The 16,058-nt window shown below is 43.0% G+C and overlaps 1 protein-coding gene across 2 annotated transcripts in view; it reads left to right on the forward strand.

Annotated features, from left to right (window-relative positions):
• The first annotated feature begins 1,751 nt into the window (after positions 1–1,751).
• The window catches only part of SLC7A14 (solute carrier family 7 member 14), a 120,632-nt gene continuing 106,325 nt past the window's right edge, over positions 1,752–16,058 (forward strand). Inside the window, exon 1 of one of the 2 annotated variants that reach the window (XM_029214893.1) lies at positions 1,752–1,958. The gene's annotated coding sequence lies outside the window, so the exon portion shown is untranslated. The remainder of the gene's footprint in view (positions 1,959–16,058) is intronic. The other variant, XM_029214894.1, reaches the window with a different exon arrangement.

The following is a 16,058-nucleotide window of genomic DNA, read 5'->3' on the forward strand; positions in this document are numbered from 1 at the left end:
GACAAATCCCAACTTCCTATCTCTTCATGACTGTAATGCATCTGGACTAGAATAAATTCAGGGTTTTCTTCAGTCTATAATGTTAATAGCTTGCATTTATTCGCTCTTTACCTTTCACGGTATGGCTTCTCATACTTTATCCCATTTGAACATTACAACAAGCTCATGGAGAAGGCAGACAGATATTCTATTCCCATTGTAAAGCTGAGACTCTGAGAGTTTGAGTGACTTGTCAAAGATCATACAATAAGCAACTGGCAGAGACTGCATTAAGGCTTCAAACTTCAGATTCTTTAACTCTATGCCTGTCCTGAAATGTTTCATAGCTTCTTGGGTATCCCAGGAGATCTGATATACCCTGCAGAACTCTCATAAGCTCAAATTATGTCTCAGGACTTCAGACCTGGATGCTGGTCCAAGGCAATAATAAGCTTAAGCTAGGTGGACTTTCCCAGACTGTCCTAGCATTGATTAGTCATATTTCTGGAGAGAACCCAGGTCCTCTGAGCTAGAACACACAACCTAAAGGTACACTTGAACTGCTCCATCCTAGGAGGGAAGTGTCAGACAGCCAGTATTCTTCCCAAACAGAAGCCCAGTGAATTTGTTTCCAAGGATGGAGAGTTACATCTCATTAGATCCCATGTATTTTGAGGGCTTGGACCAAAGATGCAAGAATTCATGTAGGTACTTTCCACCTAAATCAGTCTATTCAAGGCATGTTAAATAATTCATTCTCTGATGAGGCCAAACATGCCTGGGTTTGTACCATCTATACCTCATCCTTTTGAGACATAACATAGTTCTCATCCTAACAGAGCCAATGAAAAAATATAAGCCCCGTGTATATCTTGTCCCCACTCACAGGTTACCTGTCTAGCCTGAATGCACAGATACTCCCTTCTAAGTTTACAAAAGATACTTCCTTTCTACTGGCACAAATCACAATCTCCTTGTTTTCCGAAATTTATTTTTTAACAGAGACAGGGGAAGGACTCTCATTTATTGACTTCTAAATATGTGTCTAGCTCTGAGATAGGCAATTTTAAGAATATGATCATTTTTAAATTCTCATAATAGTTCTGTGAGGAGGTCATTTCACAGATGAGAGAAGAAAGGTTAGTAGAAGTTAGATACTCCCAAGGTCACATAGACCGAAATTCCTGGTCATCTTCAAATCTCAAATCCTCGATCTTTCTACTCATAAGATGTTGAGAATCCAAAGATAAACTTGGCCTACTTGAACTTCGGAGAAGGAGGAAGGTCTTGCCTTTTTTAGGAAGGGAGGGGAAATCAATCTCTCCCATCCTTTCTTTTCAGTAATGCTAAGGGAGGTGGAAGAAGTTTAAGAGCAGCAAGGGCTCCGTGAAGAAGGCGGGAAGCTTTCAGAGGGCAGGAAGCGGGGCTGGGTAGCCAGCTTTGTCCAACGCCAAGTCCAGAGGTGGAGCTTCTGGCAGAGTCTGTGCATTCGCAACACACCGATACTGCAGAGTCCTGCCTGGTCCTTTCCCCGGACAGAGAGCTGCTTGCATCTCTTGCCCCTCGGCCTCATATAGCCTGAGATACTGGAAGGGGCACCTGGAGGATCAGTAGGCCAGGCAGGAGTTGACAGAGAGCGCGCGCGCGCGCGTGTGCGTGTGCGTGTGTGTGTGTGTGTGTTTGCGGGGTGGGGGGCCGCCTGGTGAGAGGCTTCGGCTCAATAACGTAAGGGGTTGGGCAGCCCACGTGACTCCAGGAGGGCGGAGACCAGCTAGCTGGAGGGAGGACTGACAGGCCGCGGGGAGGGTGCGGGGTAGACGGGGCAATCTGCATAACCGAGGAGCTGTTCCGCAGCAGCGGCTGCCTGCTGCCTTCCTTTGGCGCCACCAGCCAGCATCACAGGAGGCAGGGCCGGGCGCTGTAAGTGCGGACGGCCAGCCATCAACCCCGGCAGCCAGGTCATCGCCTCCAGCCCTCCGGTGAGTGAACGTCCCCGTTCGCCGCGGTCTGCCCGCCTCCGTGCCCTCTGCATCCCAGCTGGACCCCCGCGCATGGGAATGATTGCCTCTGGTTGAATGAACCAGGGAGACGGAGCCACCGGGAGGGGGGAAGCAGGAACATGGCGCGGAGGCTGAGGTGCGCCCTCCGGGAAGGGGTCTCCTGTAAGAAGGAAGGAGGCGAGTCGGGGTCTCTCCGGCTCTGGCCCGGAATGTGGCCCGGACAGCATGCAGGGTAGGGGGACGCCGGGCTCCAACTCGCAGGGCTACCAGGCGGGGCTGGGACGAATGCAGCTCCGGCGCGGCGGGAGATAGAGGCGAAGGAGGGAGCCGCGAGCTGCGTCCGGGCCCCCCGGGTCTCCACCGACGCCGGGCTCGTCCTGTCCCCCCATGCCTTGCACACACCGGGCTCGCACAGTTCGGTTCTCGGCCTCGGAAAGAGTCCATGGAGAGGAAGAGACGCTTTTCCGGCCGAAGCCCGAGGGGAGAGCGGGGACAAAAAACGTCTGCCCTTTTACCAGAGAGCAAACTCTTCAAAGGGACTCTAGCTGAGCCCGGTGACCTGACCAGGCCAGTGCGCTCTCAGGAGCATCTGTCCCCAGAGAGCGGTGACATGCCAGGGGCGACGAGGAGGACGTGATGGGTGAAGTGTCCAGGGAAGCTCCCTGGCCAGAGGGGGCAACCCTGGGGAGAGGATTGTCACCTGCACGTAAGACTCCTCTCTTCCCCCATGCCAAAGCACATCAGTGTCCTACGAATCCAGAGGGCCAGAGTAGGGCAGTGTGGCCTTGCGGGACGCAGCCCCCAACCTCCTTCTCGCTCTTGAGTCACCCCCTCCCTCCCCCGCCCCCCCCACACACAGGTATTTTGTTTTGTGATTGAACAGTAAGATAGAAGTCGCCAAATGAATAGAAGCGAAGTGAAGTGGAGGCGGAGGAAAGATGCGGGAATGCTGGAACAGTAGAGCTCTCGCCTGTTCCTGGCACTCCCCACCCCACCACCTGTGCCAGACATGGTTCATTGAGGTCTTGGACTGAGAGGGGCAAAGGAACCGGCTCTTGGGAGGGATTCTCACCGAAGTGGTGGGGCCGGTCACTGGCCAGAGTTGACCAAGAAACACAGAATGGTAACCCACCTCCTCTCCCCCCTCCACCCACTCCGACCAGAGCCCCCTCCAGGAAGGGGTCCGGGAGAACGCCAAGCGGCAGGATAGCACCAGTCAGGAGCCTGGACCACAGAGAGGATGGCGGGGAGGGGCGCTGTCCGCGGTGCTGAAAGTTCTCCGAGACAGGGAGATAATCCTGCCAGGGGACTGGCGGCTCACCGCTTGCCAACATTTCTCCAAAGCAGAAACTGCGTTAGAACCACATAAAGGGGGGCAGGTGGGGCAAGCGACCTAGAGAGATGGGTAAAGGTGCTATGCATTCCCTGGTTCTCTGCCTTCCCCCGGACTCCGCTTGGAAGGAGATTTTCCCCACTCCTGGCTAGAGGAGCAAGGAGCGGCTATCACTCCAGGATCCAGCTTTGCTGTCTTCGAATGGGAAAGAATGTGGCGCCTCGTTCTGTTTTCTCTGCCTGCGCTGTGAATCTTCCTGTTGGTAAAGCGTTGGAAACACAGTTAGGGTTGCTGTTCTGGTAAACACTTCTGTGGCTTTCAAGAACCAGAGAACTGTGAGGCAGCACAAAGGAAGAGGCTTCATCAATGGAGAGACCGGACTTTCTATTCCTGGCCAAAGATTTTTCTGTCTTCAGCACCCTTCTCTCCCCACCACACGTTACTTACAGCTTCTAGATATAGATCTCTAAGCAGCCCAGTGTGTTTCTTTGATGAGTCTTTTACATTATGGGCTAGATGAGGAAGGAACTAAGCCAATTTAGGGAGGCCACGATAAGAGAATATTTACTAAAAACCTAGTATCTGCTGAATCATATTATCTCATTTAAGCTTTACAATAGCTGCTAACCATAAGTTTCACCAAGTTAAGAAAACTGAAGTTACGTATCTCAAATCCAGAGCTTGGATTCAAATTCAAGTCTGCTTAACTCTGAAGTGCAAGCTATTTTCATGCCTTCATTTTGGCATTTGGCTTTGGATAGCTGTTACTGGAGAATACAGCAAGAGTCTGTCAAAGGTAGAGGGCCTGCTTTTTTTTTTTTTTTTTTTCACACACACTACTCTCTCTTCCAACCCTTTCCTCTTTAATCTGTTCACCCACCCACTGTCACTCACTCCCACCATACCAACTGCTTTTGTGCATGCTGCTTGAGACACCACTGTTCACACAACTTGGGCTTCAGGATAACAGAAACACATTAGAGGACTAAAACAGCAGGCTTTCCTGAAAGAACAGCAGGGCTTTGGGGAATCTGGAGGATTAGAGCCCACTTGTGCTTTCATATTTAGATTTACACCCTTGAGTTAGAGGGCTGGAATAATCTTCAAAATCATTAGGCATCATTGTTTTACAAAAAGGAGAATTTGGGAACCACAAGATGGTTATTAGTCTAAGTCAGAAAACTGAAAGGTTAGGATTGGAATCCAGTTGACCTGACTCCGAGGCCGGTGCCCTTTCCACTACCCCCATGGTGCCTCAAATATTCTTCCATGCCTTCTTTATCTTTGACAGGAACATCAGCATGAGTGAACTATATTCAGTAATTATAAACACTTAAAATACAAGCAGTCCTCATTCCTACTTTTTCTACCTATTCTTTCCCCTTTGGTCTCACTATTCCAGTGTTGTCTGACCCAACATAACTGAGATACCTTATACCACCTTCCTATACCACCTTCCTCAGTAACTGTTCTCCCTATAGCAACAAATTGCAAATGGGGAAGATGGTGTGGCATTTCTTTGCTTGCCTTTATGTTGTCTATATTTCCTCTTCTATGATCTATTCTCAACAAATAATTCTGCCAAAATCAGTTACCCGTAGCATCTTCCTATGTTCTCAAAGGTACTTGGAAGAGGCCTCAAAAAGATCTAGGCAGAAATAACTGATCATCATAAGTGCTGATATCTATCAAATGCTAGCCACTATGCTAAGTCCTTTCATAAATCATTTCATTGAATTTTCACAATTCAGTCAAGTAGATAATTTCATTAGAGATGGTCCTAGAGTTCTAGTCTACTCTAACATACAGTGGGCCTGATACTCTATTCATTTTTGCTTGCTTCTCTTTCAGCCCACAGTAAAATCTCACCTTCATTAATTGGATTTTTATAGCCCTAGTAATCACACCGGCAAAATGTAATTTTTATACTGAATTGGATAGTTCTATCCTGCTCCAATATGTAGAATTTAGAACTTCAAATTCAATTCAAATGGCACTGTTCTGCTGTTTAATCTCTTAATATTTACCACAACATATTCCTCCCATTTGTTATCCTTTACTTAAAGATCCCTTTATGTCTTCCTAGTGCTATTACTGACATTCTGCTTCAAACCCCCTATAGAAGCAATTAAGGCATAACTCATAATTAAATGCATAACTCCTATTATACCCTCACTGGGCGATCCTGCAAGGGTGCTGTTGCTGGGTTGCTCGGCCCCATGAACCATAAGCTTACACTGTCTAGAACCACTCTATCCAATATGGTAGTCATTAGCCACATGAAGTTATTTACATTTTAGGTAGTTAAAATTTACACATTAAAAATTCAGTTCCTTAATCACAATAGCCGTATTTCAAGTGCTCAGTAAAACCATATGTGGCTAATGACTGCCTTATTGGACAGAGCAGACACAGAACACTGCAGAGAGCTCTGCTGGACAGTGTTGCTTTGGAAAGTGCTAAAAACATCCTCACAGCAACTGAGAACGTGAAATTGGGAATAAGGATTTGGGACTCTGTTTTGAAACATTTGCCATGAGAGGAGAAAAAGCTACTTGTGCCTAGGACATCTCCCAAAGCCCAAAGATGCTCAAGACAATAAGGCTAGCAAGGAGAACACGTGTCACTGAAGGAGCTGGTGACCTCTGGAGTTTGCTTCACATAGATTCCATTTCACCATAAAGCAAAGTAAAACGTTCCATTTTACTGTCTTACTGGTTTCCTGAATTCCAACTTAGAAATAACCTAGTGGTTCTTATTCAAAATTCAAATTTATATAAACTTTATATATATATATATCTTATATATGATATATGTATATATTTGTCTTAAGGTAGATAGATAAATAGATCTCAACAAAGTCTTAACAAAGGAATGGTAACTTGTAAGATACTCTGCCAGAGAAATAGCTGAGATATACTCTTAGCCTGATGCTGGTCAAGCATGCCACTCTCAGCCAGTTGTTGCGTATGTAATTTTTATCACTAAACGGGAACTTAGGGAGATTGTCAACTCTGGTCTCTAGCAGATCATGCTGGCTTTAATTATAAATACCATTTTGGGAGGAACCATGGCTTATTCATTTCATGGGAACTGTGTATCTCTTGAAAGGGCTTGGATTTTGCAAGGGAGAAAATATTTTACCTCGGAGCTGAAAAGAGTTTAATTTTCACTGTTTTTAGCTTGAGGGATTTAACTGATTTTACAACCCAAGAAGTAAATAGAACTGACAATGTAGCTTTGAAACTCATGCTGGTAGTATACAATCATTCACTTAATCAATAAAGTAATTGAGGAGTGTCCTATATTAGCACAGAAATGCTGTGGTCAAAGGTGCTGCAACTCCTATAGCCTGGCACATGGGTGCTCAGTAAATATTTGTTGAATTCAGACCATTGTTCCAGGTCTGTTCATGCCATGCACTCATCTAGCCAAGAAATAAGTATTCCCTGCGGCATTTTCCTTCAGCAAATAAAACAGGAGACAGAACATCAAATCTTACCCTGACAACCACCCTCCTAGCCCCTCTAGGGGCACAGGTAGTGATGGCCAAGACAGACTGCTACTGAGAATTGTGCCTTGCTGTCCTCTTCCAGGGAACAAGGGACACATCAGCCCAAAGGCCTTGCATTTCACTATGATGAGACAATTTCAGAAACTTAATGCTTCAATGGAATTGTATATGTTATTTTTCACTTTTACCTTAAAGAGATATTTATTTCCTTGAGAAAGTATTTGATTGGCCTTCATGATTGTCGCAGGCAATTACTCTTATTACTAAATTCATAGGGAGCTTAGCTTAAAATGAAAACATATATTGATCAGAGGAGAGCTGACGACATCACAGTCTGGCAGGTCATAGAATATTATCCTTTTCCAGGAATAACAGGGCCTCCCTTTAGAAGTTTTAACTGGTGATTACTGACAAAAATGAAATAAAAATAGATCATTCTATTCCAGCAAGCCAATAAGCAAATGCCTGGAATTAACTGATTCTCATTTGCCAAAGGCAAAATATTCCAGCCCAATAAACTGTCCTACAAATGAGCAAGCTGGTTTCCACGGCCTGTTCATTTTTTAAATTGTTTTTTTCCCTTTGTTTTACAAATAATTAGCAAATTAAAAAACAATTGCATCCAGGTGTTTGAACATTCTGATGACAAAATGTTTCTCATAATTGTAAAGACTTGAATGTTCATTAGAGAAAATATTTATACAATATATTATTGTGCCAATATTTTGTAACAATCACACAGCCCAACTTTCTTATTTTGCAAACAGAGAAATCGAGGCTGAGAATGGTCATCCAAGTTAATAGCAGAGGCAGAAGCAAGACTTGAGCCTTCTCTCTCAATCCACTGCTCTTTGCATCTTTTAACATCATGCATCTTTTCATTGGTCATGAAAATTTTTTTTTTATCAATGAGTTTAGCCACCAAACTTTTACCAGGGCTGCTAAGAGTAGGAAAGTGAAGGTATTTGGATTTCAGATTATTTTCCTTGCACCCCCAGGTGAACTACTAGTCAAGGATAATCAACAGGTAGAAATTTCATGGGTAGAACTATGAACGAGAAGAAAAGCATTCAAAGCCTCAGAATCTTTGTTGCAAGAATTTGAGCAAGGATTTAACTCCTCTTACCTTCATCGTCTCCATCTCTAAACCAAGAATTTTGAATTAAATAGTGTTTCAGGTCCTTCCAGCTATAACATTCTATGGTTCTATGAAATGAGGCCAAAGACTTGAATATACTACCTCATTCAGCCCAAATAATCAAAAATAAATGAAGATTCTTATTTTTACATCATTATTTATTGGAAGCTCTGACACTTCATGCTAGTACTCACAAAGTAACAACAATAGTAACAATGATGATGATCATGATAGCTAATACTCATTTACACTTACTCTGACCCTAATTGTTGGTAATGTTATTATCCCCTCTTTACAGATGAGAAAACTGGATCCCCAAGTAGTTAAATAACCTGCCCAAATTCATCCAGCTAACAAGTTTGTGCTTTTAAGCACCATGCGACACAGCGTCTTTGAAAACCAGATAACCGGTCTCTCAGATAACTGATGTGCATCATTTTTAGGCCACTTAACACACAAGCCCCTTCTCTGGGGAATTTTTACTTTACCTACATTTTCTGGCTAGAATAGCAATCAAGAGGGTAAATAGAACTTCAGGTCTCTGGTTCTGATGAAACTATATAGGGATCTGCGTGGTCTTTCTGCAAGACGGCTCTTGTTCTTTTTCAAGTTAATCCATTGTTTCAGTGGTTCAGTACTGAATGTTGGGCTTTGCATGATGCTTTCCCCAGAATGTATGAATTGCCTGCATTGCCAGAAATGAATGAATGTTGGTGTAGGATTCAGCACCTTCTATGGCTACAAATGTCAGCCTGCCACATCTTCACTGTTCGGTGGAGTTTTCTGGATTTGCCTCTAGGTTTTTTACTCAGAGTGACAATCTAGACAGCTTTTAAGACAGAGACGCAGAGTTTCCCGAGTGCCATTTCCTGGTGGTGGGCTTCGGTCAAAAGTAAGACTAAAATTTTCAAAATCATGTGTGAAATTCATTTTCTTCTCATTAACCTACCTTACCAAATTAGTCAAACAGAATATATCACAGTATCTACCTATCTCACTGTGGATTTTAATGTGCACTAAATCTGCTCCTCATATTACAAGAAGGGCCAATGAGACAGCACTTTTTAAAACTCCTTATAAACCATAAAGTCTTTACAAAAGAAAGGAACAGAGTTTTCGTCCTTTCAGTTCTTCTCAGTCAAAAATAACTCTAAAGTTGCTGATATACGGTCCTGAACTAGAGTTGACGGCTAAATCAAAGTCTTTAGGGTTAAGAAGATCTTAGATCTAAGCTGCATGTCTAGAAAACGGCATTTACCATACGGGAGGGCTCCTGGTTTCTTCTAAAATCAAAGGTTCTCAACCTCAGGTGCTATCTCCCTAAAGGGTATTTTGTTTATTGTTACATACACTGGGGTTGGGTGTTACTACTGGCTTTGGTGGACCGGGATCAGGAATGCTGAATATCCTGCACTAGACAGGACAACCCCGCGCAGCAAAAAAGAATCCTACCTTTAATGCCCATAGCACTCGTCTTCCACTGAGAAATAGTGCTCAAGGGGAGATGCTGTTCGTGCTTCCTAGTTCCCCAATTGATACAGAGAGAGTTTACTTTTGGTATCCTTCCCCAGGTGAAATCCAGCCATACTCATGTGAAGTCTACAACAGCTCAGAAGCATTACTGGGATTCCAGTAATTTTATCGAGAAGTAAAATATAAGGTCAGAGATCAGTGGTTTTCAAACTGGCCCTGAGAAGTTTATATAAGAAGCCCCTTCCAACTTCTGCAGGTGCAAGAAGTCCCAGTAGGGTAATATGCCCATATTGCAAGGCCCAGACTAAAGGTTGGCATTTGAGGACCCAAAATTAGTGAATACAGTTCTGAAAAACACCACCTTTGTGGTTCACTGGAGAAACACAGGGTTATGCTCTTACTTCATGAGAAGCATGGATCTAGCTAAGCACTGGCACAATCCCTGCCCTCAAGTCACCAACACTCCAGCAGTCAGACATGTAAACTCCCCTAATTATCTGTGCAATGTGACATATGCTATAACATGTTATGAAGGAGCCTCCAGAAAAGAGACAAGGGAACGATTCACTTCCATAGAGAAATTACAATTGAACCATACTTTGAATGATATATAATATCTTCTCATGTGGATAAATGAGAGGAAAGGCTGTTGTAGAAATGGGAATAGCATAAGCAAATTCTAGAAGTATGAATGAAAATGATATATGTGCAGACTGATGTGTTTAAGTAGAGACCTGGCTAAGAATGGTGAAAGGTTATACTAGAAAGACTCTGAAGAAACTTTAATACAGCTGAGTGGATGTATTTATCCAGCCTGGAGTTTATCCTTTGAACAGGTTTTTTTATGAAGATTTTGGGAATATCATTGAATTCAGGGCTGGTTCATGGCAGATATCAGAATCATGAAATCTAATCTCACAGCTGGAAGGAACCTCAGAAATCATCCCAGCCAGCCTTCTCCCTTCCCTATGTTTTACAGTTGAAGTAATTAAAACCCAGAGACATTAAGTGACTTGCTCAAGGTCAGCCAGCAAATTAGTGACAGGAGACAGAATAAAGACTAGAGCCTAGTCTATCCTCTTAGTTCATAACATTTTTCCCTGCTCTGTACTGCCTTCAGGAATTTTATTCCTCATTGGCGCATAATCCAATATAACACACAATGTGATTATTAAGTATTTATGAAGCTCCAAGTTTTCCATAGCTCACTATTAAGATATGGTTCCTTCATAACAACCAAGTGAGAGATCAGATCCTGGGCTGCTTCTACATGAGAATATTCTCTTCAGAAATGCAGACAAGCAGCATAGCCAACACATGGGCATGGCATTCTTCCCCCGCCTCACACACACTCCCCGCCTCTTCATTTCAAACTGCCAGAGATTATAGAGGCACAGCCTGAACAGAAGGCATCTTAATCTCTGGTGATTCTGTAAATAATATGCTGCTCATGCTTGCATATAAATGATCACAGCCTCTCTATTTTCTAGATGAGGGAGCCTCCAGAAAGATGAAGTTGCCTGCACACAGAGCATGTCAGAGATAGGATTTCAGGCTCCAGAGCACCATCCCTCTTTGTAGCAGGGTTAAATTTTTCACCCATCTGCACACTCCTAATAATTTATCCAGGCTTATGGTCTTAAATTTCACCTCATAGTCAAGTTAGTCTGTGCATATTTAGGTTCTGAGATTGCTTATTTCCCACGTTCCTTTCTCTGGCCACCTGTCATCCAATATACATCCAATAGAGATCATCTAAACCAATCCACTCAATTTACAAGAGATGAAACTCTCTCTCTGAGAGCCAGAGAGGTGAAGCCAGTTGCTCAAGGTTGCACAGCTAAAAGCAGCACTGTGAACAGACTAGATTCTCTGGCTCCCAGTCCCAGGCTTTTCCCTCCACACCAAGCCGCTGCTTTCCAACAGTAGGTAACAGAGCATCTTCCCACTCTCCACACCCCCCATTCGTTGACCAACCCCATAAGGATGGATGGAAATGACTGATTGCACTGTGCTCAGATGCTCATTCCAAGACCTTGTTTAGAATACCCACAACTTATTATCGCCCACATTGTATTGATCCATCTATCATATTAAGAAGCTGGTTATGGAGGCAGGACACTTTCTAGTCTAGAAGCTATATACAATTAATGCCATTAAGGTAGAGATCACCACAGAAAACAGTGTGCCCAAGAAAAAAGAGGGCAGGGTCCATGGCTCCCATCATTTGATAATGGAGCAAAGTTCATCCCAAATTCATTGTAAATGGCAGGTTATTAGATTCATAATCCCAGGGACCAGGTAATTGGGTAAATGGATAGATTTAAGCAAGATTGGTTAAAAAAGAGTAAGAAAGTAAAAAAAGAGAACTCCCAAACCATTTCTGCTTCAGGGGCAAGGTGTTTTGCCCAAATGGATCAGCATGGTACATTTAATTTAATGTACACAAGGCTTACAATGATAGGGTTTTTCTTTTTTAGAAAATCAATGAAACTCATATTTTCTATATAAATTCATTCTGAGAAATCATTTAAAGACAAAAACAGGTGGTGTTTCAGTAAAAATTGTGTTGAAAAGAGAATGAGGGAAGAAATCTAAGAACTGGCTTCTCAGGTAGGGTTTCATAGGGTCATGATTGTCTCACAGTCTGACCAGCCTTACTACGTATAGAAACTTGATTTTATCAGTTCTATCAGAAGTCTTCCAGCTCTGAAGAATCAAGCCATAATCCCCAAATCTCAAGAGGCTGATGTGTTAACTAGATGCCAATATAAGTCACTTGCAATGCAGGATGCTTGTGAGTGTTACCCAGGTCATTCCCATCCTGGTATTAGGGTAGCAGAAAACCCAAATGAGATAACTTGTGAGCACATCAGGATCAATGGAGTTGGACAGGCAGTCTCATGAAATTTGCCATCCAGGCTGCAACAAGGACTAGAGAATTCTTCCAAATTCCACCCAAGAACACCTTTCAGGTTACTGGAATGTTGGGCCCTTCAAATAAAGGGTCTTGTTTCCCCTTTCCCTAGTGTCAGAGAAACTTGGGGAAATTATTTCAGCAGAAGGTAGAGACTTTACCTAGTCTCCATGCATCCCCCATCTTCTGTTAGGATATTATTTCATCCACGTTATAACTTCCTAACTCATAGTCTATCTTATATTTGTTACAGGCTAGTCTTCCTTAGGGAGTTCTGGTAGGTGCCCCAGTTTAACCACCAGTCATGAATAAGCCATACTAGTGGTTGGGTTATTTCTGTAACGGGCAAAACCCTTGTACTTTGTGCTGATACTGTTTATTCCTCTCCAGAGGGTGCCATGATCTGACCTTGCTCTGAGAGCACCAGGTCTGGTTTATCCTTGTCAGTAATCTCCATGTGTGGACCCTGACATTTGAAACTGTACTCATTAGTCACTCTCAACACAGAAAGCATTCATGGGGTGACTATGCCTCATCCACAAAATGCCAAAGGAATCAACTCTCAAAATGTTTTTTTAAGTATCAGACACCATGGTTACCTCTGACAGAGGTCCGACAACCATTTTAACTATTTTTATTCTCCCCTTGAGCAGACTAGTTATCCTAGTTCCAAGCAGGCACAAACTACAGCAGACTGTTTGGGAGTCATCTTAAGTTCTTTCCTAGTCACACAGACTTTTGACACACTTTCTATTCCAGCATCAGAACACAGAGGAAGACAATATCTGAATGAGTATAGACTGTCGTGCCAAAATAAATTCCTAATATAGACGACTAAAACATGCCACCGTAGAACTTAATGTCAAAATAGAAACAAGACTTCTCTATCTCAATAATGTCTTCATGACTAGCCTGTGTTCTTCTTTTCTGCCCCCAAGACTATTCCAAACTACAGTTGTAAATAAATACTATGGTGCCAACACAGTACATTAGGAATCTGGGGAGAACCTGTCAGTTGAGCGTTGTGATGTTATCTCTTTATACATGTGATTCCAATATGGCAAGTTACTGAGTGTTCTTCTTAAAGTCAAGGATAATTACATGGCTACATCATAATACTGCTGATAACAGTAATAACTGCTCACATTTACTCATTTAATCCTATGATATAAGCATTATTATCCCAATTCTACATATGAGAATTATTGAATTTAAATGACTTGCCCAAGGTCTCACAGCCAGATTCAAACACTGTGCCCTCTGACACCAAGGTTTCCCCATTCGCATTACTCATCCACAATTTTAAAATTCTCTCTGAAACAGACTAATCCTAATATATCTTACATGAGTGCATGGATGATAAGAATGACTTTGCAGCTGTAACTTCATGGCCTTATCAGAGGATTAGACCCAGAGGTCCAAAGACTTAGTGTGGAACCTTGGGCAAGTCATACCTTTTCTAGGCCTCAGTCACTCCATCTAAGAAAGAGAGAAATAATGGCTCTTTATTCATTTAGTTATTCACTCATTCAACAAAATATACTAAAAACTGAAGCTACAAAGGAGAAAAACACAGACTAGGAGCTGTTAATAAAAATAGGAACCCCTGGGCTTCCCTGGTGGCGCAGTGGTTGAGAGTCCGCCTGCCGATGCAGGGGACATGGGTTCGTGCCCCGGTCCGGGAAGATCCCACATGCCGCGGAGCGGCTGGGCCCGTGAGCCATGGCCGCTGAGCCTGCGTGTCCGGAGCCTGGGCTCCGCAACGGGAGAGGCCACAACAGTGAGAGGCCCGCGTACCGCAAAAAAAAAATAGGAACCCCTGTTCAGACTACTGTTGCTAAAATTAAAAAAATACTAAGTCCCAAGTACCTAGGGTATGTAGAGGATTGCATTCAGGATTGATTGTTTGGGGTTCGTTTCTTAATCAGCAAAGTGATTTGAATTCTTCTCATGTAACTGTCAACTAAACAAAATTACAGGCCCAACTGACCAATGTAATGCAAGTTTCTACTTACAAAAACAATGGCCTGCATTCTCAAGGTTCCTGTAAATGGTTTCTGAAGACCAATTTGTCCTAAACAGTCAGTGATGCACAATACATCTCTAGACTTAAAAGAAATTAATACTGTAGAACTTCAAAGTGCATTTTCATTTGCCTACAGGAGCTCATTTCTTTCAGTGAAGGCTGAGATTATGTGATTACCCCAAAACAGGAAGACTAATAAGCTGTAATGGGAGAACTGATGGCAAAAGGGATATTTATTAAGCAAAACAGGATGGGGGATTTGAAAGAAAGGGAAGTAATTTGAAAGGCCATTTTGTTGTTCAGTTTAAGAAAATTCTAAAGTTTAATCTTGCTGATGGACTAGAGGATATTAAGAAAATGTTAAATGAGAGAGTAAAAAAGAAACTTAAGTCAACCCAAAAAATGGAGGGGAAAGAAATCGCATTCTTCCTAAAGTACTTTCCCTTCAAAGGAAAAATTGGGGTCGGAGGCACAGGGGCATTTGCTGGGCAGTAAGAAGTGAGATGCATTTCCCTTCCCCCAATCAAAGTCTTTACCAGTGTCCCAGGCTTGAGAGTAAGAGGTATATCTCACACAAGTAAGCAGATGGGTCTTTCTCAGTTCTGAATCACTCAATTTGCCCCCAGTTTTCAGAAGTCACTTACAAAAGGCATCGTCATGAAGCCATTAACTAATGATCCCCAATTCACTAAGCTTAGAAGCCTAATTTATATACAGGAAACTATTTGGACTTTTAAGGTAATTTTCTCCTCTTAAGACAAGGGACATCAAGCCTTTCCCAGCACGTAACCAAAACAAAACAAACACAAACTCAAAAATCAAGGGAGAATCACAGTCATTAGAAAATGAAGTAAATTTGGACTTCCCTGGTGGCGCAGTGGTTAAGAATCCACGTGCCAATGCAGGGGACACATGTTCAAGCCCTGGTCCCGGATGATCCCACATGCTGCGGAGCAACTAAGCCTGTGCGCTACAACTACTGAGCCTGCGTGCCACAACTACTGAAGCCCACGCGCCTAGAGCCCATGCTTTGCAACAAGAGAAGCCACAGCAATGTGAAGCCCATACACTGCAACGAAGAGTAGCCCCCGCTCTCCACAACTAGAGAAAGCCCGCACGCAGCAACGAAGACCCAATGCAGCCAAAAAATAAATATTAATTAATTAATTTAAGGAAAAAAAAAAGAAAATAAAGTAAATTTGCCAGCCTAATCTCACAGCTTAGTGTGTCTACAGGGCCAGTTTCTAGTCAAAAAGTAGGGTAATACCAGTTTGTGAGTGGAATGTTAAAATGTAACTTATGGCTTGACTGCATCACAACACTAAGGGTGATCCATTTTAACTTTGCTTTAAATGTTAAAGCAAAGGTTTCAGGGTTAGCTTTTTGCTGTTTTTTTTTTTAGTGAACTATAAGGTGGTCCTCACCAGAATTTGTTTGTTGCTCAGCTGCTTGGAGTTTTTTGGAGAAGTGTTTCATTACAAGCTCGATGGCTATAAGATTAGTAAAACTCATCTGTCCCGGACCTTGAATGCTGAGCTAAGATTAGGCTTTAAGTCACAAGCAGTGGGAGCCCCCCAAGGTTTTCGTACAGTGAAGTTGTGACCAGAAGAGTGACAGAAGGTTCTGGCAACAGTGAGTGGGATAGATGAGTGAGACAGAGAGAGGGTGGAAATAGAAA

The sequence above is a fragment of the Monodon monoceros genome, unplaced genomic scaffold (genome assembly GCF_005190385.1).
Source record: "Monodon monoceros isolate NGI ecotype Baffin Bay Population unplaced genomic scaffold, NGI_Narwhal_1 Super_Scaffold_11, whole genome shotgun sequence".
Taxonomy (NCBI): Eukaryota; Metazoa; Chordata; class Mammalia; order Artiodactyla; family Monodontidae; genus Monodon; species Monodon monoceros.